The sequence below is a fragment of the Siniperca chuatsi genome, linkage group LG3, assembly GCF_020085105.1.
Source record: "Siniperca chuatsi isolate FFG_IHB_CAS linkage group LG3, ASM2008510v1, whole genome shotgun sequence".
NCBI classification, from domain to species: domain Eukaryota; kingdom Metazoa; phylum Chordata; class Actinopteri; order Centrarchiformes; family Sinipercidae; genus Siniperca; species Siniperca chuatsi.
The window spans coordinates 21,041,735-21,054,288 of NC_058044.1; the positions used below are offsets into that span (position 1 = coordinate 21,041,735).

General features: G+C 41.5%; 1 protein-coding gene across 3 annotated transcripts in view; it reads left to right on the forward strand.

Moving 5' to 3' along the window:
• LOC122873480 (cytoplasmic phosphatidylinositol transfer protein 1-like) overlaps positions 1–12,554 on the forward strand; it is a 73,269-nt gene that overhangs the window by 917 nt on the left and 59,798 nt on the right. The window lies entirely within an intron of this gene.

Below are 12,554 nucleotides of genomic sequence, written 5' to 3' on the forward strand. Positions count from 1 at the left end.
CACACACACACACAATTACATGTAAATTGCATTGTATTAAATTCATGCTGCCCTATGATGATACATGATGGCACTAACGCAACGCAGAGCAGGGGTCTCTGCACTTCGTGGTGTTTTTTACGCACAGTTGCACTTGTGCTGCACTTATTGATATCAGAAAGACAGGGCCATTGTCTGTATACAAGCCTATTTGTCTATATGGTCTCACGACTCTAAAATTAGAAGGTGAAGATGATTGTTCTCTTGTCCTGGCATGCATGCTATATGGCAAGACAGCACCTTATCCAATTATCACCCATGTCATTGTTTTCGTACTCCTCTCCATCGCTTGTGTTGTTGTGATGCGTGGGTGTTGCTGCTTTGCTTATAGCTGAGGGCTTGTAGTCAGGTGGAATAATGGTCTGGCTGCAGCACAGTGTCTCCACTGACAAAGTGTCAGCTCAGATGTTGACATGAAAACGCAGATGAGATTTAATCTTCTCTGAAGAAACATCATCAAGCTTAAACAAGCACTGCTGTGGCCAAATAATTAGGGCACTTTTCATTTAAACAAAGTTATTTTTAGGGAAGAAAACGGAGAGATGAAAGCAGATAAAAGGCTGCTTGCTTTCAAATCTTTTACACATCTTTTCACATTTCCTTCCCTTCGATCTCTTGCTCTTATGATGCTCTGACTATTGGTCTCCACCAACATGTCTAACCTGCAGCTAACTGCATCAAGTTTATGCCCATTTTTCTAAGCACTGTTAAAAGGCATTTCCAGGAATTGAGGAGAGCATGAGATGCATCCCTGCTTTGTGTTATTGGCTGCAGGAATGACTGCACATTTACATGAAAACTCTTTCCAAGCGCAGGTGTAAAGAAGAACAATAAGTTTGGTTTTTCCTTCTGGCCACCACTAGGCTGCCAGTGCTATATTTTCAATTCACAAACAGTGAAAAAGGCATCACGGACTCATGCCGAAACCTGTGGTCAAAAGGGAAACGTCATCTTCTAATACGTGTGAACAGATGGTTGTTATGAGAAGCAAGAACAGTGTAATTAAAGGCTCAATCTTTGATCAAATTTGAAAAAAAGGGTTATCCCACCACCAAAACCCAAAATACAGGATTGAATTCCACTATTATTCCAAAAGTGACAGGTCTGCTAATATATGGATTAACACCTGATAACAATTAAATCTCAGTTGTTATAGTTTCTGATGATGACGACAATGGTTTGTTTATATCAGCAATGTTCGAAAGCAGTGGCTTTAGACAAAATGGGAAAAAAAATAAATAAATAAAAAATTACCAGTCAATCTATTCAATTATACTTCTAAATACACTTCACATTCATATGGCCAAAAAATAATGGATTGCACCAACATTACAATTTGCCTCATCACCACCTGCTGTATGTACGCAACTTCCTGTCACTATAGATTGCTACAGAGAAAAACACTTCCTTCTCAATGCAGGCCAAACCTAAACAGTGATGTGCACGTCCAACTTACGATTTAAGCTAAACAACCAGTTCAAGTCGGCAGTACTTCTGTTTATCAGCTGGTGTAGATGTTCAACTAGTTATTGTCAAGCTGTAACGCCATGATGACGGCTCATAGGGACATTTATAATGAAGCAAAACAGGATACTCCTTCGAAGTCCTTTTGAAATACAAGAAGTGAGGTGCATACTGTACATCTGTGGGACTGGAAAAAATTGGGTGCAGCAGATCATGATTTAAAAAACAGCCACAAGCTTTTACACTGTACTCCGATTGTAACATTTAAAAAGGAGATGGATGCATTAGTCTTACACATTTTAGCAAACAAGAAGGAGAGTGGCCATCCATAATGGCTCAGATAGGCACTGCACTTTGCTTCCATTTGTATTTTTGCAAAGATATAGCCCTATTTGAATGAATCCCAGGAAGCTGGACGTCGTCGTTTGTTGACAGTCCTAACTTAATGTTATCCTTAGTGTTCCGGGGGGGACGGGGGGACGGACGTAGAGGAGGTGGTTGTTTGTTCTGTTTGTTCTTATCATGGCTGCACACATTGAGCTGAGTGTCATCCCTTGTCTCCGAAAAGTTGAGTCAAGTTTCCCGTCTGTCCAAAGGGAGAGGAAGAATGGCATGAAAGAAGGAAGGGTGGATGGATGATGAGTGCGGATAAACTACTTTGTGCCAACTGCTGAGGGGGTTTAGGGGAAGGGACAGAAGGAGGAAAAGGATGGCAGAGAGGACGGAAAGAACAGAGGGGAGCAGTGAGGATAATGCGGGAAGTTCTGGGAGTTTTTTTTCTTCTTCTTTGAAATACCCCAGGGTCATGCACTTATACAATGTGTGTGTGCACTTAGATTTGGAGTCATGGGGACATGCAAGGTCATGTCTCTCTGTGTATTGTCTCTGGGAAGAGATTACTGTCTGCTGCTTGACTGTGTTGCGTCATCGCAGGCTTACTAGTGTTTATACAAGTTTAACAAACAACATACATACACACTGAAGAAATCATTTAGCAATACCAGAGCGTATGAGTTGTTTTCCGAGCCTTTATTCTCTGCCCTCTTAATCATCTCCCGCTGGTCTGGGTGTGTGCCTGACACATTACTCCTGCCTTTTTCCCTCCATTTTCCTTTTTCTTCATTCTTCATTTATACGTCCAACAAAGAATTAGAACTAATGACTTTCCTTGTCTCTGTTGAGCCTTTGGGTGAAACCTTTTAAAAATACATATTCACCAGCAGTTTTGTTGTTAAAGGGATAGTTCAACATTTTGCTTAGATTAACAATTGGACTGGAAACACAGGGAAACTGGGTAAAAAAAAAAAAAATCCACCTTCCAGCACCTTTTTAAAGCTCACTAATTAACATGTTATATCTCATTGTTTAAACAATCCAAAAGCCAAATTGTAAAAACAACAAGTTTTAGTTCTACGAGGGGAAATTGTCATCTGGAGTCTTGTTGTCACCGTGAGGTTGCCAGGCAAGCCATCTGGGAATTCACTGCTCCTGGCCAGGAAATGGTCCTGGAAATTACCACAATAGCTGTTTCCTCCTGTTTTCAGACTTTATGCCAAAATAAGCTCACCTGCCGCCAGCTGCAACTTCATATTTAAAGGACACATATGAGAGTGGTATCGATCTTGTCATCTAACTCTTGACAAGAAAGTGAATAAGAGTATTTTCCAAAATGTTAAACTATTCCTTTAAAGGAAATTCTGGACTCCCTTTTTAATTAGTTATCACTGTAAAAAACGTTTGCTCTTCCTGTTTTGGTGACTGGTGTACTAGTAGCGTGTTTGCTACCAAAATGTCAACTGGCAGGGGAAATACCTGGACTCACGACGAAGTGATAAGACCCTCTGATAGCGGCATGTCTTCCTTGAAATGCCTGCATTATTAAATTATTTAATACCCAGCTGTCTTACGAGACGTTCATATGCGCGGTCCTCTAAAGTCTGCTGATATGTGCTCCTGATCAATATGAACAGAACCTGCTCCATGATGTACCATATCCAGGTAGATCTTTGGACAGGTTTGCTGTCTTTTTATCCGCAGACTGTATGACCAATAATCGAAAGACATTTCCACCACATGGCTTTTGTTTACAGCTTCTGGACCGTTTGAGTTTTGCCTTTGTGAACTCAAGCTGGACCAGTTTGAAACAATTTATTATCCTTGCATTGGTTCGATTCAGCAACCGGACCTTGAGGTGTGAACCCTAAATTGCAAAAATATTTATTTTCCTCTCACCACTATTGGTATGAGGTGAATAGAATAGGGCTACAACTAACAATTATTTTCATTATTGATTAGCCTGCTGATTATTCTTTTTTAAATTAATCTATTAATTTTTTGGTCTATGAAATGTCAGAAAATAGTGAAAAATGCACATCACAATTTCCCTGTTGACCTTGTTTTCTCCGATCAACTGTCCAAAACCAAAACAGTTTACCTCTAGGAAAACAAGCTAATGTTCACATTTGAGAGTCTGGGAGCACCAAATGTTTGGCGTGTTTTGGTTTAAAAAAAGACTTAAATGATTCATCAATGATCAAAATTGTTTCAGATAAATTTTCTTCTATCAAATGACTAACCGATTAATAAATCGTTTCAGCTCTTGCTTTGCATAAGGGACACTTTCTACCAAAGAAATAGTCCCAATGAAAGCTGCTCACAGTGAGGCGTGTGGACAGCATGGATAGACATCACTGTAGTGGTAAATGGAAGAACTGTTTTTTTTGTGATTGGGGTGAACTGACCCTTTAAACCCATGTATTCAAAGGCAGGGTGGGAAATTATCCATGACTTTCAAGCCACAGACTATAGATCGCTGATTGTTTCTGACAAGGTTGCCGACTCAATCATTCATTTTTTTTTTGGTAACTTTTCATGACATATACAAATAAATGTTCACATTTTACCAAAAGAATTTTGTCCTCCGTCAAACATCTGAAATCCTGAAAAATAGGCATCTGCCGTTCTAGATAGGTTTTGATATTGCAAAACTAATTGGGACGCATCTCACATGAAAACATTTGCTGCTATTAAGTTTAATGTTCGTTGTGTAATAAGAAGGGCCAGGATGACTCGGTATAACCAAATCAAGAAATTCAGGTCTGGATAAAGTCTGTAACTTTGAAGGAGTTCAGTCACAGTGTAGCTTCTGTGTTTGAGTCTTGGTTTAAAGTTCCATCTCAAACAAGATTTAGATGTAACTCTAACCAGAACCACTTAGCCAAGATATAATCATTTTCCCTTTTCAGCCCCTCACAGGTAACTCTGCTCTATTCTTCTCCTGTGAGGGCGCCCATTCATCAGCCACTGCGCCCATTTTTTCCTGGAAAGGATAGAGAGGTGATGCATCACAGGAGACACAGATAGATGTGTTACTTCTCCTGCTCTGTATATTTGTCTGCCATTATGTCTTTCTCTGCTGCAGGCGCTCTCCCTTGCACCTCCCTGTCTTTGGCTGTCATGCCCTTTTTCAAGCTCACGAGAAAAATGCTGACATCGGCCATCCTTTGGCTGTCCTGAGTCACTGTGCAGCACGCCTGGTTTCAGAACATGTATTCACTCTTAACGTGGCCTAGGTTGATGAATCTGAAATTGTCATCCCAACTTCGGCTTCACACTCTAATAGCTTCATCTGCGAGGGGAAAAGAGCACCGGAGACGGCTTAGAATTGCGCTCAGAGTTACAAAGACCCAGAAGGTATCAGCTGAATAAGGTTTTCACAGGAGCATGTTTACTTTAAGTGGAAAACAGAACTGAAGCAGGTCCTCATTGCAGAAGGTCGGCCTCTTCATTTTTATTTTTTCATTGAATGTAGTGACTCAGAGCACAGTGACATTCAGTGAAGGCCAGTGAAAAAGACCCATTCAAAGCTGAATTAACTGAACATCCATGTGTTTTGAGTTTATTTGATGAAGTCGATAGACAGTCATTCCCATTGGCTGAATGGCTGTTTGATGGGGTGTTAGCGCTGGCAATAACTGAAGGATTATGGCACCATCTGATTGTATAAGACTGTAATCTGCTCTGAGACCCGTACTGGGGGAATGTCTTTTTTGGCATAGGCTGTCGTATGTACAGTAAACCCAAAGGTGTAACCATTTTTGACTACCATGCTTACTATTCAAATCAGTGACGTACTTGATAACAATGTGGCTGTTTTTAGCAGACCTCAGAACTGTTGGTTCTAGATTTAAACATAGCTCCTCTGTTTCCACTTTGCATATTTATGAGTGTGTGTGTGTGTGTGTAGTTTTTGAATGAATGCTAAACAGGTATCATGTGGGTGTGTTAAATCGCCTTTGAGATCCTGTAATGACTTTTGCAGAGGGAAGTTGCTTGTTTTGGTGCTGCTGGCAGGCTGAGAAAATAGATGGTTTGACTCAAGGATGGATGACTGTATAAATGGGAGGATGTGGGGCCGGCTGCTTGAATGAATGGCTGGGAGGACATCTGGGTTGCTGGCTCACGCTGGCATTTTTCAAGCAATAAGCAGCTCAAGTAACAATCTCGCCAGAATTCATTAAGAGAATAAATATCTTATAATGTGGTGCACCCCACATTTGCCAAAAACCCCATACAGTTTATTCACCTTACTAAAGCCTCATTTGGGCTCACACTGTGTGGTGCAAGTTGCACACCTGCATCTGCACAGCTGGCGGTGTTGAGATATGAAAACACACATACACACACCACAGAAAACCATTTGTCTAAAAGCAGCTGGCACAGAAGTGCAGTCAACACCTCATGTTGTGGTATTGTGTTGTAGTGCAACCATGAAGTACTGTAATAGGATTAGAAATAGCAGTTTCCTGGATGTAACTCCAGTTCTATGAGTACGTGCGGAGCCCTCTAACGGGCTTTGCTATTGGTTTACCCCCCAAGGCACCGTCTCGGCGCCCTGAAAAAAGATTTTTCCACTCATTGCCCAATTGAGGGGTAGTAGGCACCCAAGGGTGCCCTGCCCCTATATAACCCCCTGCTCCCGCACAGCTTGTCTCCCTTTGGACACAGCCACCAGGAACTGGGCTTGTAGTTAGAAGGCTCCATGCACGTACTCATAGAACTGGAGTTACATCCAGGTAACTGCTATTTCTAATCCTGTTACAGTACTTCATGGGTGCACTACAACACAATACCACTACATGGCCCTGATGTTCAGACCGAACAGCGACTCGGTGGAGAGGGGGGTGTTGAGGACTGATCACGGAGTAGGCGGCGTAAGCCACTGCTGGAGGTTTGGCAGCTAGCGGCTTGGCCCACTCACGTTGGGCAAAAGCAAAAGTTGGTGCCATTTTTGGGCACACAGTGTGCGAGCGGGGCTTCCCATGGAGTTGGGCGCGGAGGCCCGTAGTGAAATCCTTGTCTGGGGCCCAGGAGGAGCGGGAAGATTGGGGTGGCAAGGGGATCGCCATCCTCCTCACAGCCAAGGCAAACAGGCCAATTGGTGGGGTAGTAGGTGGTGGAAAGATCTTCTTTTTTTTTTTTTTTTTCAGGGTGCCAAGGTGGGGGGTAAACCAATAGCAAAGCCTGTTAGAGAGTGACAATTTGAACCATTTCACGCAACACTACCTTCCTTGGCTTGAGGCAGCAGTAAGTGGATGAAAACAGTTTTTTATTTGTGTTAAATTTTCACAGAACGCCGTTGAGGGTTTCATCAGTGTTGGCAATAGTTTCTATTTCCCCTGGTTACTTCATTCATGTTGGAGGGAAAAAAAAAACTTCTCAGTGATTGCTGGTTTGTTAAAACCCCCTTTTTAATAAAGGCTTTTTAACAAGATTGGTTGCCATTGTTCAATCCTGGAGCATGTTTCCATGACGCCAGCAGTTAATTTCATGTATCCACAGAGCAGAGCAGAAAAGCAGTGAGAACAAACGTGCTATAGCTCAGTGAGGACAGCGAGGCTTCTTTCTAGACAAATCAAACTGTTTATTTTTTTTATTTTTTAGGCAAGGTAATTAAAGAAGACCGTGTCCTTGGAGGGCTGGGTGTTCCTGTATTAAGGATGGGTGATGTAATGAAATGTAATACAAAGTTGTGTAAAGTGAGACTTTATTGATCCCTGTAGGGACTTTCTTCCCCCTTGTCCCCGTTCACAGAGGGAGATCAGGGGTTATGGTCAATTAGGTGGATGTTTGCCAACACAGGAGTTCACCCTTGGACTTTGAGCTAGCTCCCTACTTTTTACACCATTTTGCAGCCCCCCCCCCACACACACACCAAATCCACTACAGGACTTCATGGTTTGTTTGTTAAATGGGGCCTGTTAGACACTGTTTTTTTTTTTTTTTTTTTTTTTTGATGTCATGGTAAGGTGTAAGGCCTTTTGCCATCTGGTATACATGACAATGCTGTGATTCAATCAACATCCCATTTACTGCCATTTACTCTTCTAGAGGAAACCATCATGGGTTGTGATGGACCATTATCCACGGATGAGGCCCCTTCTCATTTCCTAGATGGCTTTGTGTGTGTGTGTGTGTGTGTGTATTGTATCACCAGAAAGGCTGTTTGATAACACAAGGGCCACATGAGATCGTCACGCCTTTCTGACAGTTACACTCTGGAGAGAGGCTTGTCTTAGTTATTTGTGGAACAAATTCTGTTTGTCTCTCTCTCTTGTACAGACCCACACATTGAGTAGAAGTGTGATTGTTTCTATTATTTAACAGTAACACACGCATACACACATCACAGGGGCACATTGTCATTGTCTCCATCTCGTAAGTTGTTCAGCGACCTGCACCCGATGGCAGCATCCACCACTCAAGTCCCAAGACGCTCAGATGAGGCCAATGATGAGCTCAGTGTGCTGGTGAAGTGTAACACTGTTTCCTAACACTGAAAGAGAGTAAAAGCCTGATGATGGCTTTTTGGAAAATAACTTGGCAAGAAATGGAAACCAGTCAGAGTTCGTTGGAAGTGTTGCTTGATTGCTGTGCTCTGTTCTGCGTGTTTTCTCCTGAATTGCACTGATTTGCTATAACTGTTTTTCTTATCATATTTAGCCTATCACTTTAAAAATAATACATGAATTCTGCCAACTACAGTATGTATAACCTTATCTGCAACATTAGGCTAATTGTTTTGGGGCATTGGCCTACTTGTAAAATATCTCTCAACTTGACAACCACTTTACCCAGGTTTATCCATTGTGGATAATAGCACCATTCTTCAAGTTAATTATCATAGTTAATATTATTTAAACTGTGTTTGCTGCAGCCTGTTTTGTTCAAGTTTTTGTATGAGACTGCCTTGTGTCACAACGAAGAAAAAGAGGATTTCTTCAATCACAGGAGGGATAAGACGTTTTCTACCAGCAGCCACAGTCTGAAGACGGCTGCTAAATCTGTAACGTGTGGCTGAAAATAGAGACAAAGCAGCTGATTCTTTAGACCAAAGCCACTCTTCTTGCTCTGTTCAATGTGGACATCTTTACTGAAACTGCTTACTGTTGCTACTGTGGGTTAACTTGCTTACACTGTATCTTAGGAATGGCTGAAACAGCATGCTGAGAATAGAATAAAATGTAAACTTTTCACTTGACTGTGGTGCATCAACATGACATGTATATTTGCTCTTTAGTATAATTGTGAATGGACCTTTGTATAAAAGTATGCCACCCAATTATGTAGCCTGGGAAGCAGACGAATCTTCTGAGCTCATGTTTCATTTGCTCTGGCAGATACGTCTGGGCCCCCTCCCATTCAGACAGATTTCCAACCATCCTAGATATGGTCGAGCCAATCACAACCATTTATCTAATATGTGGTGGGTTTGATATGATGACTCTCAGAGGAGCGTCACCGGTCCAGATTTGAAATGTCACACATTTCGCTGCTCTGATTGGTTGTAGGGCTGGACCTGCGTCCAGTCTGCATGTCCGTCCAGCGCAATGCACCAGCCTCACGGAACTCAGATCAAACTGTCAAACTAGGCAGTGCTGATCAAATATGAATCAAGATTCTGTTACTGCATTGCCTATTTCCTGGCAAATGTTTCCAGAAACACATTTTAGTGTGGTGTTGAGTTGTAATTTGAGAAAGTTTGTTACCAGGCTGCCATTTTTTTCTTGTTGAAAAAATGGATCAAGCACCGCCCCAACTTGCATGTGTCGCTCAGCGCTACAGCACTCATTTCGTTGCTCTGATTGGTTATAGGTTTATCCAGTTGCGTCCAGATGCATTTTGGTCTGCACCCCGTGATAACACACACCCCTTGGAAATTGAAAATGAACAGAGAGGTTCCAGACTAATATGCATTGGCGATTAAGTCTGGTGATACCAGGCTACCAAATATGTACAAATATGGTAAAAGGCTGAGAGGCTGGATAGAAGATGAGGGTGAGTTAATGGAATGATGTGAGAGATGAAGCTCCACAGCCTCTTTACAGTACTTGACATTACAGACATTCATTTGCTGCACTCAGCCAAGCACCTACAAGTGGATTTGCGCACATTTCTTTGTTGTTTGCCAGAGGAGATTTCGCAGGCTGTGGTTGAGCAACTCTGACAGGAAAGATGACAGGAATTACATGGAATAGGTAACGTAGTGCAGCTGCAGTAGTAGGCTGCAGCTGAGGCTGAAAACATAAAGCTTAGACTGATATAAGTTGATCTAATTTTGACATTGCAGAGTTCAGCACACAAAGTGACTATGGGTTTTCTTATGGTGTCACCATCAGGCCAAACTGTACATTTTATCCCAGTAGTGGTAAGTATATAAAGCTGATTTAATTTTTCATCCAGCCAACAATTTTGTTTTCTAGTGTGTAATGCTATAGTGTTACATGAGCACCTCAAAGAGCGGCTAGTTTGGTTAGATAGACATTATAGACAGTAAATTTTGTTTGTACACAAAATTAGGGTTAGGATTAACAGTTATTTATCTTGTATCTTGTTGAGTGTGAAACTGAGGAGATATTATGGCTTAAATGTTTAGTTTGCTTAATCACCAAGGGTCATAGCCTATCACAGTCAGCCATGTCAGTACATTTAATCAATTTGCCCGAATTTGCTAAACCCAAATCCAGACTTCAAAAAGACCCTTAAGAAAGCAGTGTATATGCATGTGGGTGACGTCTCATATGCTACACCCACGTGTTTCCACAGTTTATGAATTGGAGCCTCTTGCACCATCTACAACCCTCAACTCTGTTGCTCACAGTGTGACTGCATGTTAAAGGCAAAATTAATGAATGAATGATTGAATGATTTAAATTGATTAATAGTAGTGTTACATTGCTGGAGTCACATTACTCACAAATGACTTATCGGTGGGGTTCTGCCCTCCACAACAACTCCTGCATTTCCCAGTTTTAGCTTTAACAGGCTCATGCACACATTATTATTTGTCCTGCCAAATTTCCACAACCCCTTTTGTGTTTTATGAATTATTGAACAGATCCCATCCAAAAGCAGAGGGGGGTTTAACAGGATAAACAGAGTAAACACATCACTTTGCTGTCAGAATAAAGTGGTGGAGATTACATTGCAACCAACATACAAGTAAGTGAATTTGGATTCTGGCTGTGATGCAGAGAAATGGTTTAGAAAGAGGGATTATGAACACTATTAGGATTTGTAGGGTGTTTCGTTATCCTCTGTAGGTAGTCACTGAACGTATTTTTAGCGCTGCATGGCACTAAACACTGTTGACATGGTGCCATAAAGCCCTGTATCAATATCAGAATGCTGATCTAGCAATAGACTGAGAACAGAGAATTTACTGTATCCTACAACAAATGTTGCCTGAGTGAATACAATGCAACTATCTTTCAGAGCCACATAGTGAGCCACATACCTATCTTTCTGAAATGAAAGATAGTTCAGTCAAGTTTCGTTGATTGCTTAAAATAGTAATGTGCCATCATAATTTTGTTGGTACAATGTTCTTGTCTGTTTGCCTTAGGCTGTTAGCCGACTTTCTAACTGGGTAGGTTAACCAGGACTTTTTGCCTCCACTTTTGGCTTTTAATTTGTTTAAGGTCATCTGAATATAAAACACATTCCACCAACCCAAATATAGGCTTTGTAATTTTACTTTGACCTGGGGAATAAAAAGCCTACCTAGACTAAAGATAGCTGGTTGCTCTTGACAGTTACATGTGCTTTTGTTTCTCCTGTTGCTTCAATGTTCAAAAGTGGTGAAACACAGCAGACACCGGCATTTGACAACAAATAAAGCTTTAATACAACACACCATGAAAATAATGCACAAGTCCATTTTTCTCTTTTATCAAACACTTCCTATTGGACTGTAATCCTCTGGTCAGCCCTGAATGTGACCTTCTTTTGAAGAGGCTGAGGAGAAACATTATCACAAGGTCCACATAAACACATTGTGGTGCTCAAAGCATGATTTAGGCTTGTAATATCTCCATTACTTCAGCAAATGTTGCATTGATAATGCTATCACTTGAGCGTGAAAATGGCTTTAAAGTGGCCTTGTGTTTATTTGGCTACACTATCAGCTGCCAGCCATGTACCATGTACTGTGTACTCTGACACTGATTAGGGCTTTGGCTGTATTGTTAACTGTTTCTGACTAGGGTTTACCACTGCAGGCTATGAAGCGTGAGTTGTCATCTGATCAAATTTAATTTAATGTTCTGGTGATCCTTTCGCAACCGCTGTAGTTTCACTTGCGTAGTGTGTGTGTATTTGTGTATGTGTACGTGTTCACAGGCACAGAGCTGATGTCTTTTTACAACCTGTACTTGTACAGTAGCTGCTAGTCCCTGCTCTAACCCCACAGGGAGACTCAGAGATGGTACATGTGCAGCAGAAGAGGAGGCAGAGCAGAGAAATGGAGAACATGAACATTTGTGTTTTTTTTCTCCCATCTTTTCCTGCTTCTTTTCTTTCTGATTAGTCTGTAGAGAGATGAGACAGATTTACCAAGACAGGATGAGAGTAGACACATGGAGATGGTGAGAGGAGGTTCGGCAGATGCTTTCTACGGAGGCACTTGCTGTAAAATACATGTAAATGGAAAGAGGGAGAGAAAGAAAAGAGGTAGACAGAGGTGGAGAGAAACTTCGCATGGAAGTCGGGTT